This window comes from Pseudophryne corroboree, unplaced genomic scaffold, assembly GCF_028390025.1.
Source record: "Pseudophryne corroboree isolate aPseCor3 unplaced genomic scaffold, aPseCor3.hap2 scaffold_142, whole genome shotgun sequence".
Taxonomy (NCBI): Eukaryota; Metazoa; Chordata; class Amphibia; order Anura; family Myobatrachidae; genus Pseudophryne; species Pseudophryne corroboree.
Window position 1 is genome coordinate 1385436 of NW_026968046.1, and position 25498 is coordinate 1410933.

General features: G+C 49.2%; 26 non-coding genes and 5 pseudogenes across 26 annotated transcripts; all 31 read right to left on the reverse strand.

Annotated features, from left to right (window-relative positions):
- Nucleotides 1-7994: 7994 nt before the first annotated feature.
- LOC134996392 (U1 spliceosomal RNA) lies at nucleotides 7995-8157 on the reverse strand. The gene has a single exon (XR_010199092.1). It is a non-coding gene; the product is annotated as a U1 spliceosomal RNA (small nuclear RNA).
- A 152-nt stretch (nucleotides 8158-8309) lies between these two features.
- On the reverse strand, nucleotides 8310-8473 carry LOC134996130 (U1 spliceosomal RNA). Its single transcript, XR_010198837.1, has one exon. It is a non-coding gene; the product is annotated as a U1 spliceosomal RNA (small nuclear RNA).
- A 674-nt stretch (nucleotides 8474-9147) lies between these two features.
- Nucleotides 9148-9310, reverse strand: LOC134996393 (U1 spliceosomal RNA). Its single transcript, XR_010199093.1, has one exon. It is a non-coding gene; the product is annotated as a U1 spliceosomal RNA (small nuclear RNA).
- Nucleotides 9311-9462: 152 nt separating this feature from the next.
- LOC134996258 (U1 spliceosomal RNA) lies at nucleotides 9463-9626 on the reverse strand. Its single transcript, XR_010198962.1, has one exon. It is a non-coding gene; the product is annotated as a U1 spliceosomal RNA (small nuclear RNA).
- A 694-nt stretch (nucleotides 9627-10320) lies between these two features.
- LOC134995893 (U1 spliceosomal RNA) lies at nucleotides 10321-10461 on the reverse strand (annotated as a pseudogene).
- Nucleotides 10462-10613: 152 nt separating this feature from the next.
- Nucleotides 10614-10777, reverse strand: LOC134996315 (U1 spliceosomal RNA). The gene has a single exon (XR_010199017.1). It is a non-coding gene; the product is annotated as a U1 spliceosomal RNA (small nuclear RNA).
- Nucleotides 10778-11451: 674 nt separating this feature from the next.
- LOC134996407 (U1 spliceosomal RNA) lies at nucleotides 11452-11614 on the reverse strand. The gene has a single exon (XR_010199107.1). It is a non-coding gene; the product is annotated as a U1 spliceosomal RNA (small nuclear RNA).
- A 152-nt stretch (nucleotides 11615-11766) lies between these two features.
- Nucleotides 11767-11930, reverse strand: LOC134996211 (U1 spliceosomal RNA). Its single transcript, XR_010198917.1, has one exon. It is a non-coding gene; the product is annotated as a U1 spliceosomal RNA (small nuclear RNA).
- A 674-nt stretch (nucleotides 11931-12604) lies between these two features.
- On the reverse strand, nucleotides 12605-12767 carry LOC134996394 (U1 spliceosomal RNA). Its single transcript, XR_010199094.1, has one exon. It is a non-coding gene; the product is annotated as a U1 spliceosomal RNA (small nuclear RNA).
- Nucleotides 12768-12919: 152 nt separating this feature from the next.
- LOC134996291 (U1 spliceosomal RNA) lies at nucleotides 12920-13083 on the reverse strand. Its single transcript, XR_010198994.1, has one exon. It is a non-coding gene; the product is annotated as a U1 spliceosomal RNA (small nuclear RNA).
- Nucleotides 13084-13757: 674 nt separating this feature from the next.
- On the reverse strand, nucleotides 13758-13920 carry LOC134996457 (U1 spliceosomal RNA). Its single transcript, XR_010199147.1, has one exon. It is a non-coding gene; the product is annotated as a U1 spliceosomal RNA (small nuclear RNA).
- Nucleotides 13921-14072: 152 nt separating this feature from the next.
- LOC134996329 (U1 spliceosomal RNA) lies at nucleotides 14073-14236 on the reverse strand. Its single transcript, XR_010199031.1, has one exon. It is a non-coding gene; the product is annotated as a U1 spliceosomal RNA (small nuclear RNA).
- Nucleotides 14237-14910: 674 nt separating this feature from the next.
- Nucleotides 14911-15073, reverse strand: LOC134996395 (U1 spliceosomal RNA). The gene has a single exon (XR_010199095.1). It is a non-coding gene; the product is annotated as a U1 spliceosomal RNA (small nuclear RNA).
- A 152-nt stretch (nucleotides 15074-15225) lies between these two features.
- LOC134996298 (U1 spliceosomal RNA) lies at nucleotides 15226-15389 on the reverse strand. The gene has a single exon (XR_010199000.1). It is a non-coding gene; the product is annotated as a U1 spliceosomal RNA (small nuclear RNA).
- Nucleotides 15390-16063: 674 nt separating this feature from the next.
- LOC134996458 (U1 spliceosomal RNA) lies at nucleotides 16064-16226 on the reverse strand. Its single transcript, XR_010199148.1, has one exon. It is a non-coding gene; the product is annotated as a U1 spliceosomal RNA (small nuclear RNA).
- A 152-nt stretch (nucleotides 16227-16378) lies between these two features.
- On the reverse strand, nucleotides 16379-16542 carry LOC134996341 (U1 spliceosomal RNA). The gene has a single exon (XR_010199042.1). It is a non-coding gene; the product is annotated as a U1 spliceosomal RNA (small nuclear RNA).
- Nucleotides 16543-17240: 698 nt separating this feature from the next.
- LOC134995925 (U1 spliceosomal RNA) lies at nucleotides 17241-17375 on the reverse strand (annotated as a pseudogene).
- Nucleotides 17376-17527: 152 nt separating this feature from the next.
- On the reverse strand, nucleotides 17528-17691 carry LOC134996113 (U1 spliceosomal RNA). Its single transcript, XR_010198820.1, has one exon. It is a non-coding gene; the product is annotated as a U1 spliceosomal RNA (small nuclear RNA).
- A 671-nt stretch (nucleotides 17692-18362) lies between these two features.
- LOC134996474 (U1 spliceosomal RNA) lies at nucleotides 18363-18526 on the reverse strand. Its single transcript, XR_010199165.1, has one exon. It is a non-coding gene; the product is annotated as a U1 spliceosomal RNA (small nuclear RNA).
- A 152-nt stretch (nucleotides 18527-18678) lies between these two features.
- LOC134996576 (U1 spliceosomal RNA) lies at nucleotides 18679-18842 on the reverse strand. Its single transcript, XR_010199248.1, has one exon. It is a non-coding gene; the product is annotated as a U1 spliceosomal RNA (small nuclear RNA).
- A 694-nt stretch (nucleotides 18843-19536) lies between these two features.
- LOC134996529 (U1 spliceosomal RNA) lies at nucleotides 19537-19678 on the reverse strand (annotated as a pseudogene).
- Nucleotides 19679-19830: 152 nt separating this feature from the next.
- On the reverse strand, nucleotides 19831-19994 carry LOC134996228 (U1 spliceosomal RNA). The gene has a single exon (XR_010198933.1). It is a non-coding gene; the product is annotated as a U1 spliceosomal RNA (small nuclear RNA).
- A 671-nt stretch (nucleotides 19995-20665) lies between these two features.
- On the reverse strand, nucleotides 20666-20829 carry LOC134996475 (U1 spliceosomal RNA). Its single transcript, XR_010199166.1, has one exon. It is a non-coding gene; the product is annotated as a U1 spliceosomal RNA (small nuclear RNA).
- A 152-nt stretch (nucleotides 20830-20981) lies between these two features.
- LOC134996142 (U1 spliceosomal RNA) lies at nucleotides 20982-21145 on the reverse strand. Its single transcript, XR_010198848.1, has one exon. It is a non-coding gene; the product is annotated as a U1 spliceosomal RNA (small nuclear RNA).
- A 694-nt stretch (nucleotides 21146-21839) lies between these two features.
- On the reverse strand, nucleotides 21840-21981 carry LOC134996531 (U1 spliceosomal RNA; annotated as a pseudogene).
- Nucleotides 21982-22133: 152 nt separating this feature from the next.
- LOC134996064 (U1 spliceosomal RNA) lies at nucleotides 22134-22297 on the reverse strand. Its single transcript, XR_010198772.1, has one exon. It is a non-coding gene; the product is annotated as a U1 spliceosomal RNA (small nuclear RNA).
- A 671-nt stretch (nucleotides 22298-22968) lies between these two features.
- LOC134996445 (U1 spliceosomal RNA) lies at nucleotides 22969-23131 on the reverse strand. Its single transcript, XR_010199135.1, has one exon. It is a non-coding gene; the product is annotated as a U1 spliceosomal RNA (small nuclear RNA).
- Nucleotides 23132-23283: 152 nt separating this feature from the next.
- LOC134996304 (U1 spliceosomal RNA) lies at nucleotides 23284-23447 on the reverse strand. Its single transcript, XR_010199006.1, has one exon. It is a non-coding gene; the product is annotated as a U1 spliceosomal RNA (small nuclear RNA).
- Nucleotides 23448-24062: 615 nt separating this feature from the next.
- Nucleotides 24063-24225, reverse strand: LOC134996489 (U1 spliceosomal RNA). Its single transcript, XR_010199180.1, has one exon. It is a non-coding gene; the product is annotated as a U1 spliceosomal RNA (small nuclear RNA).
- Nucleotides 24226-24378: 153 nt separating this feature from the next.
- Nucleotides 24379-24542, reverse strand: LOC134996358 (U1 spliceosomal RNA). Its single transcript, XR_010199058.1, has one exon. It is a non-coding gene; the product is annotated as a U1 spliceosomal RNA (small nuclear RNA).
- Nucleotides 24543-25225: 683 nt separating this feature from the next.
- Nucleotides 25226-25377, reverse strand: LOC134996584 (U1 spliceosomal RNA; annotated as a pseudogene).
- Nucleotides 25378-25498: the final 121 nt, after the last annotated feature.

The window sequence follows — 25498 nt, forward strand, 5'->3', positions numbered from 1 at the left end:
GCAATGAGGTAGCTGTGTGACTAAGCTCAGCGACCCAAGTGGCCGACACAAACACCTGGCCCATCTAGGAGTGGCACTGCAGTGTCACGCAGGATGGCCCTTCCAAAAAACACTCCCCAAACAGCACATGACGCAAAGAAAAAAAGAGGCGCAATGAGGTAGCTGTGTGACTAAGCTCAGCGACCCAAGTGGCCGACACAAACACCTGGCCCATCTAGGAGTGTCACTGCAGTGTCACGCAGGATGGCCCTTCCAAAAAACACTCCCCAAACAGCACATGACGCAAAGAAAAAAAGAGGCGCAATGAGGTAGCTGTGTGACTAAGCTCAGCGACCCAAGTGGCCGACACAAACACCTGGCCCATCTAGGAGTGGCACTGCAGTGTCACGCAGGATGGCCCTTCCAAAAAACACTCCCCAAACAGCACATGACGCAAAGAAAAATGAAAGAAAAAAGAGGTGCAAGATGGAATTGTCCTTGGGCACTCCCACCCACCCTTATGTTGTATAAACAGGACATGCACACTTTAACCAACCCATCATTTCAGTGACAGGGTCTGCCACACGACTGTGACTGAAATGACGGGTTGGTTTGGACCCCCACCAAAAAAGAAGCAATTAATCTCTCCTTGCACAAACTGGCTCTACAGAGGCAAGATGTCCACCTCATCATCATCCTCCGATTCATCACCGTGTACATCCCCCTCCTCACAGATTATCAATTCGTCCCCACTGGAATCTACCATCTCAGCTCCCTGTGTACTTTGTGGAGGCAATTGCTGCTGGTCAATGTCTCCACGGAGCAATTGATTATAATTCATTTTAATGAACATCATCTTCTCCACATTTTCTGGAAGTAACCTCGTACGCCGATTGCTGACAAGGTGAGCGGCGGCACTAAACACTCTTTCGGAGTACTACTTGTGGGAGGGCAACTTAGGTAGAATAAAGCCAGTTTGTGCAAGGGCCTCCAAATTGCCTCTTTTTCCTGCCAGTATACGTACGGACTGTCTGACGTGCCTACTTGGATGCGGTCACTCATATAATCCTCCACCATTCTTTCAATGGTGAGAGAATCATATGCAGTGACAGTAGACGTCATGTCCGTAATCGTTGGCAGGTCCTTCAGTCCGGACCAGATGTCAGCATCAGCAGTCGCTCCAGACTGCCCTGCATCACCGCCAGCGGGTGGGCTCGGAATTCTGAGCCTTTTCCTCGCACCCCCAATTGCGGGAGAATGTGAAGGAGGAGCTGTTGACCGATCAAGTTCCACTTGACTTGATAATTTTCTCACCAGCAGGTCTTTGAACCCCTGCAGACTTGTGTCTGCCGGAAAGAGAGATACAACGTAGGTTTTAAATCTAGGATCGAGCACGGTGGCCAAAATGTAGTGCTCTGATTTCAACAGATTGACCACCCGTGAATCCTGGTTAAGCGAATGAAGGGCTCCATCCACAAGTCCCACATGCCTAGCGGAATCGCTCTGTCTTAGCTCCTCCTTCAATGTCTCCAGCTTCTTCTGCAAAAGCCTGATGACGGGAATGACCTGACTCAGGCTGGCAGTGTCTGAACTGACTTCACGTGTGGCAAGTTCAAAAGGTTGCAGAACCTTGCACAACGTTGAAATCATTCTCCACTGCGCTTGAGACAGGTGCATTCCACCTCCTATATCGTGGTCAGATGTATAGGCTTGAATGGCCTTTTGCTGCTCCTCCATCCTCTGAAGCATATAGAGGGTTGAATTCCACCTCGTTACCACTTCTTGCTTCAGATGATGGCAGGGCAGGTTCAGGCGTTTTTGGTGTTGCTCCAGTCTTCTGTACGTGGTGCCTGTACGCCGAAAGTGTCCCGCAATTCTTCTGGCCACCGACAGCATCTCTTGCACACCCCTGTCGTTTTTTAAATAATTCTGCACCACCAAATTCAAGGTATGTGCAAAACATGGGACGTGCTGGAATTTGCCCAGATATAATGCACGCACAATATTGCTGGCGTTGTCCGATGCCACAAATCCACAGGAGAGTCCAATTGGGGTAAGCCATTCTGCGATGATCTTCCTCAGTTGCCGTAAGAGGTTTTCAGCTGTGTGCGTATTCTGGAAAGCGGTGATACAAAGCGTAGCCTGCCTAGGAAAGAGTTGGCGTTTGCGAGATGCTGCTACTGGTGCCGCCGCTGCTGTTCTTGCGGCGGGAGTCAATACATCTACCCAGTGGGCTGTCACAGTCATATAGTCCTGAGTCTGCCCTGCCCCATTTGTCCACATGTCCGTGGTTAAGTGGACATTGGGTACAACTGCATTTTTTAGGACACTGGTGAGTCTTTTTCTGAGGTCTGTGTACATTTTCGGTATCGCCTGCCTAGAGAAATGGAACCTAGATGGTATTTGGTACCGGGGACACAGTACCTCAATCAAGTCTATAGTTGGCTCTGAAGTAATGATGGATACCGGAACCACGTTTCTCACCGCCCAGGATGCCAAGGCCTCAGTTATCCGCTTTGCAGCAGGATGACTGCTGTGATATTTCATCTTCCTTGCAAAGGACTGTTGGACAGTCAATTGCTTGGTGGAAGTAGTAAAAGTGGTCTTACGACTTCCCCTCTGGGATGACCATCGACTCCCAGCAGCAACAACAGCAGCGCCAGCAGCAGTAGGCGTTACACTCAAGGATGCATCGGAGGAATCCCAGGCAGGAGAGAACTCGTCAGAATTGCCAGTGACATGGCCTGCAGGACTATTGGCATTCCTGGGGAAGGAGGAAATTGACACTGAGGGAGTTGGTGGGGTGGTTTGCGTGAGCTTGGTTACAAGAGGAAGGGATTTACTGGTCAGTGGACTGCTTCCGCTGTCGCCCAAAGTTTTTGAACTTGTCACTGACTTATGATGAATGCGCTGCAGGTGACGTATAAGGGAGGATGTTCCGAGGTGGTTAACGTCCTTACCCCTACTTATTACAGCTTGACAAAGGCAACACACGGCTTGACACCTGTTGTTCGCATTTCTGTTGAAATACTTCCACACCGAAGAGCAGTTTTTTTTGGTATTTTCACCAGGCATGTCAATGGCCATATTCCTCCCACGGACAACAGGTGTCTCCCCGGGTGCCTGACTTAAACAAACCACCTCACCTCCCCAGCGCCAGCAACACCCATATCCTCCTCATCCTGGTGTACTTCAACACTGACATCTTCAATCTGACTATCAGGAACTGGACTGCGGGTGCTCCTTCCAGCACTTGCAGGGGGTGTGCAAATGGTGGAAGGTGCATGCTCTTCACGTCCAGTGTTGGGAAGGTCAGGCATCGCAACCGACACAATTGGACTCTCCTTGTGGATTTGTGATTTTGAAGAACGCACAGTTCTTTGCTGTGCTTTTGCCAGCTTAAGTCTTTTCATTTTTCTAGCGAGAGGCTGAGTGCTTCCATCCTCATGTGAAGCTGAACCACTAGCCATGAACATAGGCCAGGGCCTCAGCCGTTCCTTGCCACTCCGTGTGGTAAATGGCATATTGGCAAGTTTACGCTTCTCCTCCGACGATTTTTATTTAGATTTTTGAGTCCTTTTTTTTACTGATCTTTTGTGTTTTGAATTTTACATGCTCTGTACTATGACATTGGGCATCGGCCTCGGCAGACGACGTTGATGGAATTTCATCGTCTCGGCCATGACTAGTGGCAGCAGCTTCAGCACGAGGTGGAAGTGGATCTTGATCTTTCCCTATTTTTGGAACCTCAACATTTTTGTTCTCCATATTTTAATAGGCACAACTAAAAGGCACCTCAGGTAAACAATGGAGATGGATGGATACTAGTATACTTATGGATGACGAGTGACTGACGACACAGAGGTAGCTACAGCCGTGGACTACCGTACTGCGTCTGCTAGTATAGAGATGATAATTAATGATATAAAAAAAATATATATATAACTACTGTAGGTATATATTATATAATGACGGACCTGGTGGACACTGTCAGCAGACTGCTAAACTACTAGTATGATGAAGACAGAAAAAAAAACCCCACCACAGGTAGGTAGGTATACAATTATGGACGAGCACTGACGACACAGAGATAGCCACAGCCGTGGCCTACCGTACTGCGTCTGCTAGTATAGAGATGATAATTAATGATATAAAAAAAAATATATATAACTACTGTAGGTATATATAATGTAATGACGGACCTGGTGGACACTGTCAGCAGACTGCTAAACTACTAGTATGAAGAAGATAGAAAAAAAACTTCACCACAGGTAGGTATACAATTATGGACGAGTGACGACACAGAGGTAGGTACAGCCGTGGACTACCGTACTGCGTCTGCTAGTATAGATAATATACTAAATATATTACTACTGTAGGTATATAATATAATGACGGACCTGGTGGACACTGTCAGCAGACTCCTAAACTACTAGTATGAAGAAGATAGAAAAAAAAACCCACCACAGGTAGGTAGGTATACAATTATGGATGAGCACTGACGACACAGAGATAGCCACAGCCGTGGCCTACCGTACTGCGTCTGCTAGCATAGATAATATACTAAATATATTACTACTGTAGGTATATAATATAATGACGGACCTGGTGGACACTGTCAGCAGACTGCTAAACTACTAGTATGAAGAAGATAGAAAAAAAACCCCCACCACAGGTAGGTATACAATTATGGACGAGTGACGACACAGAGGTAGGTACAGCCGTGGACTACAGTACTGCGTCTGCTAGTATAGATAATATACTAAATATATTACTACTGTAGGTATATAATATAATGACGGACCTGGTGGACACTGTCAGCAGACTCCTAAACTACTAGTATGAAGAAGATAGAAAAAAAAACCCCACCACAGTTAGGTATACAATTATGGACGAGTGACGACACAGAGGTAGGTACAGCCGTGGACTACCGTACTGCGTCTGCTAGTATAGATAATATACTAAATATATTACTACTGTAGGTATATAATATAATGACGGACCTGGTGGACACTGTCAGCAGACTCCTAAACTACTAGTATGAAGAAGATAGAAAAAAAACACCCCACCACAGGTAGGTATACAATTATGGACGAGCACTGACGACACAGAGATAGCCACAGCCGTGGACTACCGTACTGCGTCTGCTAGTATAGATAATATAATAAATATATTACTACTGTAGGTATATAATATAATGATGGACCTGGTGGACACTGTCAGCAGACTCCTAAACTACTAGTATGAAGAAGATAGAAAAAAAAAACCCACCACAGGTAGGTAGGTATACAATTATGGACGAGCACTGACGACACAGAGATAGCCACAGCCGTGGACTACCGTACTGCGTCTGCTAATATAGAGATGATAAAGATGATAGAGATGAAAAAAAAATATAACACTACTGCAGGTAAATATTTATATAATATAATGTATGACCGACCTGCTGGACACTGTCAGCAGAATGCGTTTATAGAATAAAAAAAAAAAACACCACAGGAGTGTTTAACTTTTTCAGGCAGACAATATACTGGTGGTCACACTGGCAGCAAAAGTGTGCACTGTACTCCTGCTATAACTGCTCCCCAGTCTCCCCCACAATTAAGCTGTGTGAGCAGTGAGCACTCAGCACAGTCAGATATACATAGATGATATATCATGCAGCACACTGAGGCTGAGCACATATATGGTATGTGTATCGTTTTTTTTCAGGCAGAGAACGGATTATAAATAATAAAACTGGTGGTCACTATCAGCAAAACTCTGCACTACTGAGTACTCCTGACAAGTTCAACTGCTCCCCAAATTAGTAGTAAATCAAATGTCACTCGTCTCTATCTTCTAATCTAAACGGAGAGGACGCCAGCCACGTCCTCTCCCTATCAATCTCAATGCACGTGTGAAAATGGCGGCGACGCGCGGCTCCTTATATAGAATCCGAGTCTTGTGAGAATCCGACAGCGGGATGATGACGTTCGGGCGCGCTCGGGATAACCGAGCAAGGCGGGAGGATCCGAGTCTGCTCGGACCCGTGCAAAAAAGGGTGAAGTTCGGGCGGGTTCGGATTCCGAGGAACCGAACCCGCTCATCTCTAATGGCCACCCAGCATGACGCCTCCCTTCTTGACCATGCTGTAATTGCAGTCGCACTGCAGTTCAGCGTGATCATAAAAAATGGTGTAGCCTCCTGCTGGTGCAGACTGTATGTGCGCGCAGGAAGCCGCCACCATTTTTGTGATCACAGCGGCTGAATGTGATGTCATACAGCCGCTGTGACCACGCCCCCTGTGTCTCCTCCATTGCAGACCCCATTTTGAAGCCTTGCCCCCGCACCGCTCCATCCCTGACTTGGAAATGGAGTGTTGCTGACCCCCCTCTCCCCCCCTGCCCCGATTGACAGGCAGAGGCGATCGCATTCTCTGCGGGGTGCCGCAGAAAATGCAGGCACATGCGTATGCTCTTAGCAATTTTTGCAGTTGGATCGCTTATTGTGATTGCAATCCAACCTGAATCAGGCCCTATTACCTATCACAATGCGCTGCGGGCAGTACAAAATTGGTTTAATATAGGAGAAAAACCCCCAGACCTGTGCTCCTTAACTGTACCTGGTGGCTAGTGGAGCGGCTGCCCAGTAATCAGTGTCCACGACAGTGCGCACACGGTCCACCCCCTACGGCCACGCTCCCCTTCATCAGCGGCCTCGTGATCCGGAAGGGCGGTGTGTGTGTGACTGACCTTAGGAAGAAACCGGAGCCTCCGCTGCAGTGACCCAGCAACCAGGGCACGGGAGTATACAGCGCCGCTGGGAGTGATGAAGCTGCAGTAAAGATGTCTATTAGACCTAGCCTGCTGCAGCCCTTGTAGATTCTCATAAAACAAGTTCTTCTTTTCTTGTCAAAATTAATAGCTAAGAATAGGCTGCCTGAGGCAGGCCCCTGTTAAGTGGCCTGCTACTGAAGGCACCAACTACAAACTGAGCTCCCTGTTCATGGAAGCGGGGTTATAGAGGAGAATGCACTGAGCTTCTTGGGAACAGTCAAAAGCTTTGAGCCGGTTGGTGCCTCAGATCAAGATCCTACTCTACACACCAATGTGAATCCTTGTGGAGTCCAGTGTACCCCACAGAAGAAATTAATGTGTCACACCCATTGGCAGCAACCTTAGAATAGCTGCTGACGGGCACAATTGAGAAAGGAAGGGGGGGGGACATTTGAATCCAACACATAGATGCAATTCAAATATGTAATTTGTACCTTCCTATTTTAAAATATAATGGATGAACCTCACCCTGTGAGAACAATCTTCATGATAAAGAGATCTCATATGCAAAATAAGTATGAGTTGGGATAGGGCTGGGGAGGGTGGCTGCTCGGGCAGCCCCTCCCCCGTCAAGTTAAGGAGATTCAACTGAGGAAGCACAAGGGAACTTTCGTCTGGGGACAACAACTGCAGGGAGACCACATCTTTTCAGATGAACATGGGAGGGCGGAAGGCTGCCTAATACTGAAGCACCATCAAATATCAAACCATATGCAACAACTAGTACAAGCATTCCTGGGGGAAGGTCTGCAGAAGACGGATTTGCATACGGTGATGTCATCCAAGCAGTGGGCCAAAGTTGGCTGGAACCCTCATCTGCATATGAAAAGAGAAAAGGGGCATGCAGGGCATGGCGGCCTTTTGCGGTGCTTGGATGACCCTTAGTTCGCATTAAACACCCCCACCCTCCTTTTGTGTGGGGCTCATGTTGGCTCTGCCCCAGCCCCTGAAGCATTCAAGCTGATTTCTTGCAGCAGCTGGGCACTGTAACAGCTCCAGAGCTGCTCTGTAAGGCAACTAAAAGGGTGTGGGCCCTGCAGCACTACCTGTAGTTCGCATTGTGCGTTTGAAGGCACAAAGTAAGCAGACAGGAGGATAAGTCAGGATAGTGCACAAGGGCATAGAAGGGAGCGGCTCAAGAAAAGAGAAGTGGAAACAGACAGCAAACTAGGCTGGAGAGAGACCTGAGACAAAGAGATCTGAATTATACGAGAGCCGACCAGGGGAAACACAAATTATGCAGTCAAGTTTCCCACATTTGGGGAAATCGCAGGGGCAGCACACCCAGAGTGCAATGGGTGAGCCTTGCCCTGGGAGAAGCACCTTCATGATCATAGTATCTCACCTGGCAGGTAAGTAGGAGTTGGGCTAGAGCTGGGGAGGGTCGCTGCTCGGGTACCCCCCTGTAAAGTGAAGGAGATCCAACTGAGGCAGCACAAGGGAACTCTCGAAAGAAGAACAAGGCTAGAGGAAAATCTGAGACAAAGAAATCTGACTTTTACCAGAGCTGACCAGAGGAAAGCACAAACACAGTCCCCCACTACCAAAAATAATGCAGTCAAGTTTCCCACATTTGGGGAAATCACAGGGGTCAGTATACCCAAAATGCAATGAATGAACCTCACCCTGGGAGAACAATCTTCATGACCATGGTATCTCCTATGCAAAATAAGTATGATTTGGAATAGGGCTGGGGAGGGCCGCTGCTCAGGCACATCTCTGTCAAGTAAAGGAGATTCAACTGAGGCAGCACAAGGGAACTCTCATCTGGGGACAACAACTGCAGGGAGAACACATATTTTCAGATGAACATGGGAGGGCAGAAGGCTGCCTAATACTGAAGCACCCCCAAACAACAAACCAAATGCAACAACTAGTGCAAGCATTCCTGGGGGAAGTTCTGCAGAAGACGGATTTGCATACGGTGATGTCATCCAAGCAGTGGGTCAAAGTTGGCTTCAACCCTCATCTGCATATGAAAAGAGAAAAGGGGCGTGCAGGGCTTGGCGGCCTTTTGCGGTGCTTGGATGACCCCTAGTTCGCATTAAACTCCTCCACCCTCCTTTGGTGTGGGGCTCATGTTGGCCATGCCCCATCCCCTGAAGCATTCAAGCTGATTTCTTGCAGCAGCTGGGCACTGTAACAGCTCCAGAGCTGCTCTGTAACGCAAGTAAAAGGGTGTGGGCCCTGCAGCACTACCTGTAGTTTGCATTGTGCATTGGAAGGCACAAAGTAAGCAGACGGGAGGAGAAGTCAGGATAGTGCACAAGGGTATAGAAGGGAGCGGCTAAAGAAAAGAGAAGTGGAAACAGACAGCAAACTAGGCTGGAGAGAGACCTGAGACAAAGAGATCTGAATTATACGAGAGCCGACCAGGGGAAACACAAATTATGCAGTCAAGTTTCCCACATTTGGGGAAATCGCAGGGGCAGCACACCCAGAGTGCAATGGGTGAGCCTTGCCCTGGGAGAAGCACCTTCATGATCATAGTATCTCACCTGGCAGGTAAGTAGGAGTTGGGCTAGAGCTGGGGAGGGTCGCTGCTCGGGCACCCCCCTGTCAAGTGAAGGAGATCCAACTGAGGCAGCACAAGGGAACTCTCGAAAGAAGAACAAGGCTAGAGGAAGATCTGAAACAAAGAAATCTGACTTTTACCAGAGCTGACCAGAGGAAAACACAAACACAGTCCCCCACTACCACAAATAAAGCAGTCGAGTTTCCCACATTTGGGGAAATCACAGGGGTCAGCATACCCAGAATGCAATGAATGAACCTCACCCTGGGAGAATAATCTTCATGACCATGGTATCTCCTATGCAAAATAAGTATGATTTGGGATAGAGCTGGGGAGGGCCGCTGCTCAGGCACATCTCTGTCAAGTAAAGGAGATTCAACTGAGGCAGCACAAGGGAACTCTCATCTGGGGATAACAACTGCAGGGAGAACACATATTTTCAGATGAACATGGAGGGCAGAAGGCTGCCTAATACTGAAGCACCCCCAAACAACAAACCAAATGCAACAACTAGTGCAAGCATTCCTGGGGGAAGGCCTGCCGCAGATGGATTTGCATATGGTGATGTCATCCAAGCAGTGGGTCAAAGTTGGCTTCAACCCTCGTCTGCATATGAAAAGAGAAAAGGGGCGTGCAGGGCATGGTGGCCTTTTGCGGCGCTTGGCTGACCCCTAGTTTGCATTAAACACCTCCACCCTCCTTCGGTGTGGGGCTCATGTTGGCTATGCCCCAGCCCCTGAAGCATTCAAGCTGATTTCTTGCAGCAGCTGGGCACTGTAACAGCTCCAGAGCTGCTCTGTAAGGCAAGTAAAAGGGTGTGGGCCCTGCAGCACTACCTGTAGTTTGCATTGTGCATTGGAAGGCACAAAGTAAGCAGACGGGAGGAGAAGTCAGGATAGTGCACAAGGGTATAGATGGGAGGGGCTCAAGAAAAAAGAAGTGGAAACAGACAGCAAACTAGGCTGGAGAGAGACCTGAGACAAAGAGATCTAAATTATACGAGAGCCGACCAGGGGAAACACAAATTATGCAGTCAAGTTTCCCACATTTCGGGAAATCGCAGGGGCAGCACACCCAGAGTGCAATGGTGGGCCTTGCCCTGGGAGAAGCACCTTCATGATCATAGTATCTCACCTGGCAGGTAAGTAGGAGTTGGGCTAGAGCTGGGGAGGGTCGCTGCTCGGGCACCCCCCTGTCAAGTGAAGGAGATCCAACTGAGGCAGCACAAGGGAACTCTCGAAAGAAGAACAAGGCTAGAGGAAGATCTGAAACAAAGAAATCTGACTTTTACCAGAGCTGACCAGAGGAAAACACAAACACAGTCCCCCACTACCACAAATAAAGCAGTCGCGTTTCCCACATTTGGGGAAATCACAGAGGTCAGCATACCCAGAATGCAATGAATGAACCTCACCCTGGGAGAACAATCTTCATGACCATGGTATCTCCTATGCAAAATAAGTATGATTTGGAATAGGGCTGGGGAGGGCCGCTGCTCATGCACATCTCTGTCAAGTAAAGGAGATTCAACTGAGGCAGCACAAGGGAACTCTCATCTGGGGACAACAACTGCAGGGAGAACACATATTTTCAGATGAACATGGGAGGGCAGAAGGCTGCCTAATACTGAAGCACCCCCAAACAACAAACCAAATGCAACAACTAGTACAAGCATTCCTGGGGGAAGTTCTGCAGAAGACGGATTTGCATATGGTGATGTCATCCAAGCAGTGGGTCAAAGTTGGCTTCAACCCTCGTCTGCATATGAAAAGAGAAAAGGGGCGTGCAGGGCATGGCGGCCTTTTGCGGCGCTTGGATGACCCCTAGTTCGCATTAAACACCTCCACCCTCCTTCGGTGTGGGGCTCATGTTGGCTATGCCCCAGCCCCTGAAGCATTCAAGCTGATTTCTTGCAGCAGCTGGGCACTGTAACAGCTCCAGAGCTGCTCTGTAAGGCAAGTAAAAGGGTGTGGGCCCTGCAGCACTACCTGTAGTTCGCATTGTGCGTTGGAAGGCACAAAGTAAGCAGACAGGAGGAGAAGTCAGGATAGTGCGCAAGGGCATAGAAGGGAGCGGCTCAAGAAAAGAGAAGTGGAAACAGACAGCAAACTAGGCTGGAGAGAGACCTGAGACAAAGAGATCTGAATTATACGAGAGCCGACCAGGGGAAACACAAATTATGCAGTCAAGTTTCCCACATTTGGGGAAATCGCAGGAGCAGCACACCCAGAGTGCAATGGGTGAGCCTTGCCCTGGGAGAAGCACCTTCATGATCATAGTATCTCACCTGGCAGGTAAGTAGGATTTGGGCTAGAGCTGGGGAGAGTCGCTGCTCGGGTACCCCCCTGTCAAGTGAAGGAGATCCAACTGAGGCAGCACAAGGGAACTCTCGAAAGAAGAACAAGGCTAGAGTAAAATATGAGACAAAGAAATCTGACTTTTACCAGAGCTGACCAGAGGAAAGCACAAACACAGTCCCCCACTACCACAAATAATGCAGTCAAGTTTCCCACATTTGGGGAAATCACAGGGGTCAGCATACCCAAAATGCAATGAATGAACCTCACCCTGAGAGAACAATCTTCATGACCATGGTATCTCCTATGCAAAATAAGTATGATTTGGAATAGGGCTGGGGAGGGCCGCTGCTCATGCACATCTCTGTCAAGTAAAGGAGATTCAACTGAGGCAGCACAAGGGAACTCTCATCTGGGGACAACAACTGCAGGGAGAACACATATTTTTAGATGAACATGGGAGGGCAGAAGGCTGCCTAATACTGAAGCACCCCCAAACAACAAACCAAATGCAACAACTAGTGCAAGCATTCCTGGGGGAAGTTCTGCAGAAGACGGATTTGCATACGGTGATGTCATCCAAGCAGTTGGTCAAAGTTGGCTTCAACCCTCATCTGCATATGAAAAGAGAAAAGGGGCGTGCAGGGCATGGCGGCCTTTTGCGGTGCTTGGATGACCCCTAGTTCGCATTAAACACCTCCACCCTCCTTTGGTGTGGGGCTCATGTTGGCCATGCCCCATCCCCTGAAGCATTCAAGCAGATTTCTTGCAGCAGCTGGGCACTGTAACAGCTCCAGAGCTGCTCTGTAAGGCAAGTAAAAGGGTGTGGGCCCTGCAGCACTACCTGTAGTTTGCATTGTACATTGGAAGGCACAAAGTAAGCAGACGGGAGGAGAAGTCAGGATAGTGCACAAGGGTATAGAAGGGAGCGGCTGAAGAAAAGAGAAGTGGAAACAGACAGCAAACTAGGCTGTAGAGAGATCTGAGACAAAGAGATCTGAATTATACGAGAGCCGACCAGGGGAAACACAAATTATGCAGTCAAGTTTCCCACATTTGGGGAAATCGCAGGGGCAGCACACCCAGAGTGCAATGGGTGAGCCTTGCCCTGGGAGAAGCACCTTCATGATCATAGTATCTCACCTGGCAGGTAAGTAGGAGTTGGGCTAGAGCTGGGGAGGGTCGCTGCTCGGGCACCCCCCTGTTAAGAGAAGGAGATCCAACTGAGGCAGCACAAGGGAACTCTCAAAAGAAGAACAAGGCTAGAGGAAGATCTGAAACAAAGAAATCTGACTTTTACCAGAGCTGACCAGAAGAAAACACAAACACAGTCCCCCACTACCACAAATAAAGCAGTCGAGTTTCCCACATTTGGGGAAATCACAGGGGTCAGCATACCCAGAATGCAATGAATGAACCTCACCCTGGGAGAATAATCTTCATGACCATGGTATCTCCTATGCAAAATAAGTATGATTTGGGATAGAGCTGGGGAGGGCCGCTGCTCAGGCACATCTCTGTCAAGTTAAGGAGATTCAACTGAGGCAGCACAAGGGAACTCTCATCTGGGGACAACAACTGCAGGGAGAACACATATTTTCAGATGAACATGGGAGGGCAGAAGGCTGCCTAATACTGAAGCACCCCCAAACAACAAACCAAATGCAACAACTAGTGCAAGCATTCCTGGGGGAAGGCCTGCCGCAGATGGATTTGCATATGGTGATGTCATCCAAGCAGTGGGTCAAAGTTGGCTTCAACCCTCGTCTGCATATGAAAACAGAAAAGGGGCGTGCGGGGCATGGTGGCCTTTTGCGGCGCTTGACTGACCCCTAGTTTGCATTAAACACCTCCACCCTCCTTCGGTGTGGGGCTCATGTTGGCTATGCCCCAGCCCCTGAAGCATTCAAGCTGATTTCTTGCAGCAGCTGGGCACTGTAACAGCTCCAGAGCTGCTCTGTAAGGCAAGTAAAAGGGTGTGGGCCCTGCAGCACTACCTGTAGTTTGCATTGTGCATTGGAAGGCACAAAGTAAGCAGAAGGGAGGAGAAGTCAGGATAGTGCACAAGGGTATAGAAGGAAGCGGCTGAAGAAAAGAGAAGTGGAAACAGACAGCAAACTAGGCTGGAGAGAGACCTGAGACAAAGAGATCTGAATTATACGAGAGCCGACCAGGGGAAACACAAATTATGCAGTCAAGTTTCCCACATTTGGGGAAATCGCAGGAGCAGCACACCCAGAGTACAATGGGTGAGCCTTGCCCTGGGAGAAGCACCTTCATGATCATAGTATCTCACCTGGCAGGTAAGTAGGAGTTGGTCTAGAGCTGGGGAGGGTTGCTGCTCGGGTACCCCCCTGTAAAGTGAAGGAGATCCAACTGAGGCAGCACAAGGGAACTCACGAAAGAAGAACAAGGCTAAAGGAAAATCTGAGACAAAGAAATCTGACTTTTACCAGAGCTGACCAGAAGAAATCACAAACACAGCCTCCCACTACCACAAATAATGCAGTCAAGTTTCCCACATTTGGGGAAATCACAGGGGTCAGCATACCCAAAATGCAATGAATGAACCTCACCCTGGGAGAAAAATCTTCATGACCATGGTATCTCCTATGCAAAATAAGTATGATTTGGAATAGGGCTGGGGAGGGCCGCTGCTCATGCACATCTCTATCAAGTAAAGGAGATTCAACTGAGGCAGCACAAGGGAACTCTCATCTGGGGACAACAACTGCAGGGAGAACATATATTTTCAGATGAACATGGGAGGGCAGAAGGCTGCCTAATACTGAAGCACCCCCAAACAACAAACCAAATGCAACAACTAGTGCAAGCATTCCTGGGGGAAGGCCTGCCGCAGATGGATTTGCATATGGTGATGTCATCCAAGCAGTGGGTCAAAGTTGGCTTCAACCCTCGTCTGCATATGAAAAGAGAAAAGGGGCGTGCAGGGCATGGTGGCCTTTTGCGGCGCTTGGCTGACCCCTAGTTTGCATTAAACACCTCCAACCTCCTTTGGTGTGGGGCTCATGTTGGCTATGCCCCAGCCCCTGAAGCATTCAAGCTGATTTCTTGCAGCAGCTGGGCACTGTAACAGCTCCAGAGCTGCTCTGTAAGGCAAGTAAAAGGGTGTGGGCCCTGCAGCACTACCTGTAGTTCGCATTGTGCGTTGGAAGGCACAAAGTAAGCAGACAGGAGGAGAAGTCAGGATAGTGCGCAAGGGCATAGAAGGGAGCGGCTCAAGAAAAGAGAAGTGGAAACAGACAGCAAACTAGGCTGGAGAGAGACCTGAGACAAAGAGATCTGAATTATACGAGAGCCGACCAGGGGAAACACAAATTATGCAGTCAAGTTTCCCACATTTGGGGAAATCGCAGGGGCAGCACACCCAGAGTGCAATGGGTGAGCCTTGCCCTGGGAGAAGCACCTTCATGATCATAGTATCTCACCTGGCAGGTAAGTAGGAGTTGGGCTAGAGCTGGGGAGGGTCTCTGCTCGGGCACCCCCCTGTCAAGTGAAGGAGATCCAACTGAGGCAGCACAAGGGAACTCTTGAAAGAAGAACAAGGCTAGAGGAAGATCTGAAACAAAGAAATCTGACTTTTACCAGAGCTGACCAGAGGAAAACACAAACACAGTCCCCCACTACCACAAATAAAGCAGTCAAGTTTCCCACATTTGGGGAAATCACAGGGGTCAGCATACCCAGAATGCAATGAATGAACCTCACCCTGGGAGAATAATCTTCATGACCATGGTATCTCCTATGCAAAATAAGTATGATTTGGGATAGAGCTGGGGAGGGCCGCTGCTCAGGCACATCTCTGTCAAGTTAAGGAGATTCAACTGAGGCAGCACAAGGGAACTCTCATCTGGGGACAACAACTGCAGGGAGAACACATATTTTCAGATGAACATGGGAGGGCAGAAGGCTGCCTAATACTGAAGCACCCCCAAACAACAAACCAAATGCAACAACTAGTGCAAGCATTCCTGGGGGAAGGCCTGCCGCAGATGGATTTGCATATGGTGATGTAATCCAAGCAGTGGGTCAAAGTTGGCTTCAACCCTCGTCTGCATATGAAAACAGAAAAGGGGCGTGCAGGGCATGGTGGCCTTTTGCGGCGCTTGTCTGACCCCTTGTTTGCATTAAACACCTCCACCCTCCTTCGGTGTGGGGCTCATGTTGGCTATGCCCCAGCCCCTGAAGCATTCAAGCTGATTTCTTGCAGGAGCTGGGCACTGTAACAGCTCCAGAGCTGCTCTGTAAGGCAAGTAAAAGGGTGTGGGCCCTGCAGCACTACCTGTAGTTTGCATTGTGCATTGGAAGGCACAAAGTAAGCAGACGGGAGGAGAAGTCAGGATAGTGCACAAGGGTATAGAAGGGAGCGGCTGAAGAAAAGAGAAGTGGAAACAGACAGCAAACTAGGCTGGAGAGAGACCTGAGACAAAGAGATCTGAATTATACGAGAGCCGACCAGGGGAAACACAAATTATGCAGTCAAGTTTCCCACATTTGGGGAAATCGCAGGAGCAGCACACCCAGAGTACAATGGGTGAGCCTTGCCCTGGGAGAAGCACCTTCATGATCATAGTATCTCACCTGGCAGGTAAGTAGGAGTTGGGCTAGAGCTGGGGAGGGTCGCTGCTCGTGTACCCCCCTGTAAAGTGAAGGAGATCAAACTGAGGCAGCACAAGGGAACTCTCGAAAGAAGAACAAGGCTAAAGGAAAATCTGAGACAAAGAAATCTGACTTTTACCAGAGCTGACCAGAGGAAAGCACAAACACAGTCTCCCACTACCACAAATAATGCAGTCAAGTTTCCCACATTTGGGGAAATCACAGCGGTCAGCATACCCAAAATGCAATGAATGAACCTCACCCTGGGAGAAAAATCTTCATGACCATGGTATCTCCTATGCAAAATAAGTATGATTTGGAATAGGGCTGGGGAGGGCCGCTGCTCATGCACATCTCTGTCAAGTAAAGGAGATTCAACTGAGGCAGCACAAGGGAACTCTCATCTTGGGACAACAACTGCAGGGAGAACATATATTTTCAGATGAACATGGGAGGGCAGAAGGCTGCCTAATACTGAAGCACCCCCAAACAACAAACCAAATGCAACAACTAGTGCAAGCATTCCTGGGGGAAGGCCTGCCACAGATGGATTTGCATATGGTGATGTCATCCAAGCAGTGGGTCAAAGTTGGCTTCAACCCTCGTCTGCATATGAAAATAAAAAAGGGGTGTGCAGGGCATGGCGGCCTTTTGCGGCGCTTGGATGACCCCTAGTTCGCATTAAACACCTCCACCCTCCTTCGGTGTGGGGCTCATGTTGGCTATGCCCCAGCCCCTGAAGCATTCAAGCTGATTTCTTGCAGCAGCTGGGCACTGTAACAGCTCCAGAGCTGCTCTGTAAAGCAAGTAAAAGGGTGTGGGCCCTGCAGCACTACCTGTAGTTTGCATTGTGCGTTGGAAGGCACAAAGTAAGCAGACGGGGAAGTCAGGATAGTGCACAAGGGCATAGAAGGGAGCGGCTCAAGAAAAGAGAAGTGGAAACAGACAGCAAACTAGGCTGGAGAGAGACCTGAGACAAAGAGATCTTAATTATACGAGAGCCGACCAGAGGAAACACAAATTATGTAATCAAGTGTCCCACATTTGGGGAAATCTTAGGAGCAGCACACCCAGAGTGCATTGGGTGAGCCTTGCCCTGGGAGAAGCACCTTCCTGATCATAGTATCTCACCTGGCAGGTAAGTAGGAGTTGGGCTAGAGCTGGGGAGGGTCGCTGTTCGGGCACCCCCCTGCCAAGTGAAGGAGATCCATCTGAGGCAGCACAAGGAAACTCTCGAAAAAAGAACAAGGCTAGAGGAAGATCTGAGACAAAGAAATCTGACTTTTACCAGAGCTGACCAGAGGAAAGCACAAACACAGTCCCCCACTACCACAAATAATGCAGTCGAGTTTCCCACATTTGGGGAAATCACAGGGGTCAGCATACCCAGAATGCAATGAATGAACCTCACCCTGGGAGAACAATCTTCATGATAATGGTATCTCCTATGCAAAATAAGTATGATTTGGGATAGGGCTGGGGAGGGCCGCTGCTCAGGCACATCTCTGTCAAGTAAAGGAGATTCAACTGAGGCAGCACAAGGGAACTCTCATCTGGGGACAACAACAGCAGGGAGAACACATATTTTCAGATGAAAATGGGAGAGCAGAAGGCTGCCTAATACTGAAGCACCCCCAAACAACAAACCAAATGCAACAACTAGTACAAGCATTCCTGGGAAAAGGTCTGCAAAAGACGGATTTGCATACGGTGATGTCATCCAAGCAGTGGGCCAAGGTTGGCTGGAACCCTCATCTGCATATGAAAAGAGAAAAGGGTTATGCAGGGCATGGCGGCCTTTTGCGGTGCTTGGATGACCCTTAGTTCGCATTAAACACCTCCACCCTCCGTCGGTGTGGGGCTCATGTTGGCTATGCCCCAGCCCCTGAAGCATTCAAGCTGATTTCTTGCAGCAGCTGGGCACTGTAACAGCTCCAGAGCTGCTCTGTAAGGCAAGTAAAAGGGTGTTGGCCCTGCAGCACTACCTGTAGTTTGCATTGTGCGTTGGAAGGCACAAAGTAAGCAGACAGGAGAAGTCAGGAGAGTGCACAAGGGCATAGAAGGCAGGGGCTCAAGAAAAGAGAAGTGGAAACAGACAGCAAACTAGGCTAAAGAGAGACCTGAGACAAAGAGATCTGAATTATACGAGTAGCCGACCAGAGGAAACACAAATTATGCAATCAAGTGTCCCACATTTGGGGAAATCGTAGGAGCAGCACACCCAGAGTGCAATGGGTGAGCCTTGCCCTGGGAGAAGCACCTTCCTGATCATAGTATCTCACCTGGCAGGTAAGTAGGAGTTGGGCTTGAGCTGGGGAGGGTCGCTGCTCGGGCACCCCCCTGTCAAGTGAAGGAGATCCAACTGAGGCAGCACAAGGAAACTCTCAAAAAGAGAACAAGGCTAGAGGAAGATCTGAGACAAAGAAATCTGACTTTTACCAGAGCTGACCAGAGGAAAGCACAAACACAGTCCCCCACTACCACAAATAATGCAGTCGAGTTTCCCACATTTGGGGAAATCACAGGGGTCAGCATACCCAGAATGCAATGAATGAACCTCACCCTGGGAGAACAATCTTCATGACCATGGTATCTCCTATGCAAAATAAGTATGATTTGGGATAGGGCTGGGGAGGGCCGCTGCTCAGGCACATCTCTGTCAAGTAAAGGAGATTCAACTGAGGCAGCACAAGGGAACTCTCATCTGGGGACAACAACTGCAGGGAGAACACATATTTTCAGATGAACATGGGAGAGCAGAAGGCTGCCTAATACTGAAGCACCCCAAACAACAAACCAAATGCAACAAATAGTACAAGCATTCCTGGGGGAAGGTCTGCAGAAGACGGATTTGCATACGGTGATGTCATCCAAGCAGTGGGCCAAAGTTGGCTGGAACCCTCATCTGCATATGAAAAGAGAAAAGGGGTATGCAGGGCATGGCGGCCTTTTGCGGCGCTTGGATGACCCTTAGTTCGCATTAAACACCTCCACCCTCCGTCGGTGTGGGGCTCATGTTGGCTATGCCCCAGCCCCTGAAGCATTCAAGCTGATTTCTTGCAGCAGCTGGGCACTGTAACAGCTCCAGAGCTGCTCTGAAAGGCAAGTAAAAGGGTGTGGGCCCTGCAGCACTACCTGTAGTTTGCATTGTGCGTTGGAAGGCACAAAGTAAGCAGACAGGAGGAGAAGTCAAGAGAGTCCACAAGGGTATAGAAGGGAGGGGCTCAAGAAAAAAGAAGTGGAAACAGACAGCAAACTAGGCTGGAGAGAGACCTGAGACAAAGAGATCTGAATTATATGAGAGCCGACCAGGGGAAACACAAATTATGCAGTCAAGTTTCCCACATTTGGGGAAATCGCAGGGGCAGCACACCCAGAGTGCAATGGGTGAGCCTTGCCCTGGGAGAAGCACCTACATGATCATAGTATCTCACCTGGCAGGTAAGTAGGAGTTGGGCTAGAGCTGGGGAAGGTCGCTGCTCGGGCACCCCCCTGTCAAGTGAAGGAGATCCAACTGAGGCAACACAAGGGAACTCTCGAAAGAAGAACAAGGCTAGAGGAAGATCTGAGACAAAGAAATCTGACTTTTACCAGAGCTGACCAGAGGAAAGCACAAACACAGTCCCCCACTACCACAAATAATGCAGTTGAGTTTCCCACATTTGGGGAAATTACAGGGGTCAGCATACCCAGAATGCAATGAATGAACCTAACCCTGGGAGAACAATCTTCATGACCATGGTATCTCCTATGCAAAATAAGTATGATTTGGGATAGGGCTGGGGAGGGCCGCTGCTCAGGCACATCTCTGTCAAGTAAAGGAGATTCAACTGAGGCAGCACAAGGGAACTCTCATCTGGGGACAACAACTGCAGGGAGAACACATATTTTCAGATGAACATGGGAGGGCAGAAGGCTGCCTAATACTGAAGCACCCCCAAACAACAAGCCAAATGCAACAACTAGTAAAAGCATTCCTGGGAGAAGGTCTGCAGAAGACGGATTTGCATACGGTGATGTCATCCAAGCAGTGGGCCAAAGTTGGCTGGAACCCTCATCTGCATATGCAAAGAAAAAAGGGTTATGCAGGGCATGGCGGCCTTTTGCGGTGCTTGGATGACCCCTAGTTCGCATTAAACACCTCCATTCTCCTTCGGTGTGGGGCTCATGTTGGCTATGCCCCAGCCCCTGAAGTATTCAAGCTGATTTCTTGCAGCAGCTGGGCACTGTAACAGCTCCAGAGCTGCTCTGTAAGGCAAGTAAAAGGGTGTGGGCCCTGCAGCACTACCTGTAGTTCGCATTGTGCGTTGGAAGGCACAAAGTAAGCAGACAGGAGAAGTCAGGAGAGTGCACAAGGGCATAGAAGGCAGGGGCTCAAGAAAAGAGAAGTGGAAACAGACAGCAAACTAGGCTAAAGAGAGACCTGAGACAAAGAGATCTGAATTATACGAGTAGCCGACCAGAGGAAACACAAATTATGCAATCAAGTGTCCCACATTTGGGGAAATCGTAGGAGCAGCACACCCAGAGTGCAATGGGTGAGCCTTGCCCTGGGAGAAGCACCTTCCTGATCATAGTATCTCACCTGGCAGGTAAGTAGGAGTTGGGCTTGAGCTGGGGAGGGTCGCTGCTCGGGCACCCCCCTGTCAAGTGAAGGAGATCCAACTGAGGCAGCACAAGGAAACTCTCAAAAAGAGAACAAGGCTAGAGGAAGATCTGAGACAAAGAAATCTGACTTTTACCAGAGCTGACCAGAGGAAAGCACAAACACAGTCCCCCACTACCACAAATAATGCAGTCGAGTTTCCCACATTTGGGGAAATCACAGGGGTCAGCATACCCAGAATGCAATGAATGAACCTCACCCTGGGAGAACAATTTTCATGACCATGGTATCTCCTATGCAAAATAAGTATGATTTGGGATAGGGCTGGGGAGGGCCGCTGCTCAGGCACATCTCTGTCAAGTAAAGGAGATTCAACTGAGGCAGCACAAGGGAACTCTCATCTGGGGACAACAACTGCAGGGAGAACACATATTTTCAGATGAACATGGGAGAGCAGAAGGCTGCCTAATACTGAAGCACCCCAAACAACAAACCAAATGCAACAAATAGTACAAGCATTCCTGGGGGAAGGTCTGCAGAAGACGGATTTGCATACGGTGATGTCATCCAAGCAGTGGGCCAAAGTTGGCTGGAACCCTCATCTGCATATGAAAAGAGAAAAGGGGTATGCAGGGCATGGCGGCCTTTTGCGGCGCTTGGATGACCCTTAGTTTGCATTAAACACCTCCACCCTCCGTCGGTGTGGGGCTCATGTTGGCTATGCCCCAGCCCCTGAAGCATTCAAGCTGATTTCTTGCAGCAGCTGGGCACTGTAACAGCTCCAGAGCTGCTCTGAAAGGCAAGTAAAAGGGTGTGGGCCCTGCAGCACTACCTGTAGTTTGCATTGTGCGTTGGAAGGCACAAAGTAAGCAGACAGGAGGAGAAGTCAAGAGAGTCCACAAGGGTATAGAAGGGAGGGGCTCAAGAAAAAAGAAGTGGAAACAGACAGCAAACTAGGCTGGAGAGAGACCTGAGACAAAGAGATCTGAATTATATGAGAGCCGACCAGGGGAAACACAAATTATGCAGTCAAGTTTCCCACATTTGGGGAAATCGCAGGGGCAGCACACCCAGAGTGCAATGGGTGAGCCTTGCCCTGGGAGAAGCACCTACATGATCATAGTATCTCACCTGGCAGGTAAGTAGGAGTTGGGCTAGAGCTGGGGAGGGTCGCTGCTCGGGCACCCCCCTGTCAAGTGAAGGAGATCCAACTGAGGCAACACAAGGGAACTCTCGAAAGAAGAACAAGGCTAGAGGAAGATCTGAGACAAAGAAATCTGACTTTTACCAGAGCTGACCAGAGGAAAGCACAAACACAGTCCCCCACTACCACAAATAATGCAGTTGAGTTTCCCACATTTGGGGAAATCACAGGGGTCAGCATACCCAGAATGCAATGAATGAACCTAACCCTGGGAGAACAATCTTCATGACCATGGTATCTCCTATGCAAAATAAGTATGATTTGGGATAGGGCTGGGGAGGGCCGCTGCTCAGGCACATCTCTGTCAAGTAAAGGAGATTCAACTGAGGCAGCACAAGGGAACTCTCATCTGGGGACAACAACTGCAGGGAGAACACATATTTTCAGATGAACATGGGAGGGCAGAAGGCTGCCTAATACTGAAGCACCCCCAAACAACAAACCAAATGCAACAACTAGTAAAAGCATTCCTGGGAGAAGGTCTGCAGAAGACGGATTTGCATACGGTGATGTCATCCAAGCAGTGGGCCAAAGTTGGCTGGAACCCTCATCTGCATATGCAAAGAAAAAAGGGTTATGCAGGGCATGGCGGCCTTTTGCGGTGCTTGGATGACCCCTAGTTCGCATTAAACACCTCCATTCTCCTTCGGTGTGGGGCTCATGTTGGCTATGCCCCAGCCCCTGAAGTATTCAAGCTGATTTCTTGCAGCAGCTGGGCACTGTAACAGCTCCAGAGCTGCTCTGTAAGGCAAGTAAAAGGGTGTGGGCCCTGCAGCACTACCTGTAGTTCGCATTGTGCGTTGGAAGGCACAAAGTAAGCAGACAGGAGAAGTCAGGAGAGTGCACAAGGGCATAGACGGCAGGGGCTCAAGAAAAGAGAAGTGGAAACAGACAGCAAACTAGGCTGGAGAGAGACCTGAGACAAAGAGATCTGAATTATACAAGCGCCGACCAGGGGAAACACAAATTATGCAGTCAAGTTTCCCACATTTGGGGAAATCGCAGGAGCAGCACACCCAGAGTGCAATGGGTGAGCCTTGCCCTGGGAGAAGCACCTTCATGATCATAGTATCTCACCTGGCAGGTATGTAGGAGTTGGGCTAGAGCTGGGGAGGGTCGCTACTCGGGTACCCCCCTGTCAAGTGAAGGAGATCAAACTGAGGCAGCACAATGGAACTCTCGAAAGAAGAACAAGGCTAGAGGAAGATCTGAGACAAAGAAATCTGACTTTTACCAGAGCTGACCAGAGGAAAACACAAAAACAGTCCCCCACTACCACAAATAATGCAGTTGAGTTTCCCACATTTGGGGAAATCACAGGGGTCAGCATACCCAGAATGCAATGAATGAACCTCATCCTGGGAGAACAGTCTTTATGACCATGGTATCTCCTATGCAAAATAAGTATGATTTGGGATAGGGCTGGGGAGGGCCGCTGCTCAGGCACATCTCTGTCAAGTAAAGGAGATTCAACTGAGGCAGCACAAGGGAACTCTCATCTGGGGACAACAACTGCAGGGAGAACACATATTTTCAGATGAACATGGGAGGGCAGAAGGCTGCCTAATACTGAAGCACGCCCAAACAACAAACCAAATGCAACAACTAGTACAAGCATTCCTGGGGGAAGGTCTGCAGAAGACGGATTTGCATACGGTGATGTCATCCAAGCAGTGGGCCAAAGTTGGCTGGAACCCTCATCTGCATATGAAAAGAGAAAAGGGGTATGCAGGGCATGGCGGCCTTTTGCGGCGCTTGGATGACCCTTAGTTCGCATTAAACACCCCCACCCTCCTTCGGTGTGGGGCTCATGTTGGCCATGCCCCAGCCCCTGAAGCATTCAAGCTGATTTCTTGCAGCAGCTTGGCACTGTAACAGCTCCAGAGCTGCTCTGTAAGGCAAGTAAAAGGGTGTGGGCCCTGCAGCACTACCTGTAGTTTGCATTGTGCATTGGAAGGCACTTAAGAAAAGAGAAGTGGAAACAGACAGCAAACTAGGCTGGAGAGAGACCTGAGACAAAGAGATCTGAATTATACGAGAGCCGACCAGGGGAAACACAAATTATGCAGTCAAGTTTCCCACATTTGGGGAAATCGCAGGAGCAGCACACCCAGAGTGCAATGGGTGAGCCTTGCCCTGGGAGAAGCACCTACGTGATCATAGTATCTCACCTGGCAGGTAAGTAGGAGTTGGGCTAGAGCTGGGGAGGGTCGCTGCTCGGGTACCCCCCCTGTCAAGTGAAGGAGATCCAACTGAGGCAGCACAAGGGAATTCTCGAAAGAAGAACAAGGCTAGAGGAAGATCTGAGACAAAGAAATCTGACTTTTACCAGAGCTGACCAGAGGAAAACACAAACACAGTCCCCCACTACCACAAATAATGCTGTCGAGTTTCCCACATTTGGGGAAATCACAGGGGTCAGCATACCCAGAATGCAATGAATGAACCTCATACTGGGAGAATAATCTTCATGACCATGGTCTCTCCTATGCAAAATAAGTATGATTTGGGATAGGGCTGGGGAGGGCCGCTGCTCAGGCACATCTCTGTCAAGTAAAGGAGATTCAACTGAGGCAGCATAAAGGAACTCTCATCTGGGGACAACAACTGCAGGGAGAACACATATTTTCAGATGAACATGGGAGGGCAGAAGGCTGCCTAATACTGAAGCACCCCCAAACAACAAACCAAATGCAACAACTAGTGCAAGCATTCCTGGGGGAAGGCCTGCAGCAGATGGATTTGCATATGGTGATGTCATCCAAAGCAGTGGGTCAAAGTTGGCTTCAACCCTCGTCTTTATATGAAATGAGAAAAGGGGCGTGCAGGGCATGGCGGCCTTTTGCGGCGCTTGGATGACCCCTAGTTCGCATTAAACACCTCCACCCTCCTTCGGTGTGGGGCTCATGTTGGCTATGCCCCAGCCCCTGAAGCATTCAAGCTGATTTCTTGCATTAGCTGGGCACTGTAACTGCTCCAGAGCTGCTCTGTACGGCAAGTAAAAGGGTGTGGGCCCTGCAGCACTACCTGTAGTTTGCATTGTGCATTGGAAGGCACAAAGTAAGCAGACGGGAGAAGTAAGGATAGTGCGCAAGGCCATAGAATGGAGCGGCTTAAGAAAAGAGAAGTGGAAACAGACAGCAAACTAGGCTGGAGAGAGACCTGAGACAAAGAGATCTGAATTATACCAGAGCCGACCAGGGGAAACACAAATTATGCAGTCAAGTTTCCCACATTTGGGGAAATCGCAGGGGCAGCACATCCAGAGTGCAATGGGTGAGCCTTGCCCTGGGAGAAGCACCTTCATGATTATAGCATCTCACCTGGCAGGTAAGTAGAAGTTGGGCTAGAGCTGGGGAGAGTCGCTGCACGGGCACCCCCCTGTCAAGTGAAGGAGATCCAACTGAGGCAGCACAAGGGAACTCTCGAAAGAAGAACAAGGCTAGAGGAAGATCTGAA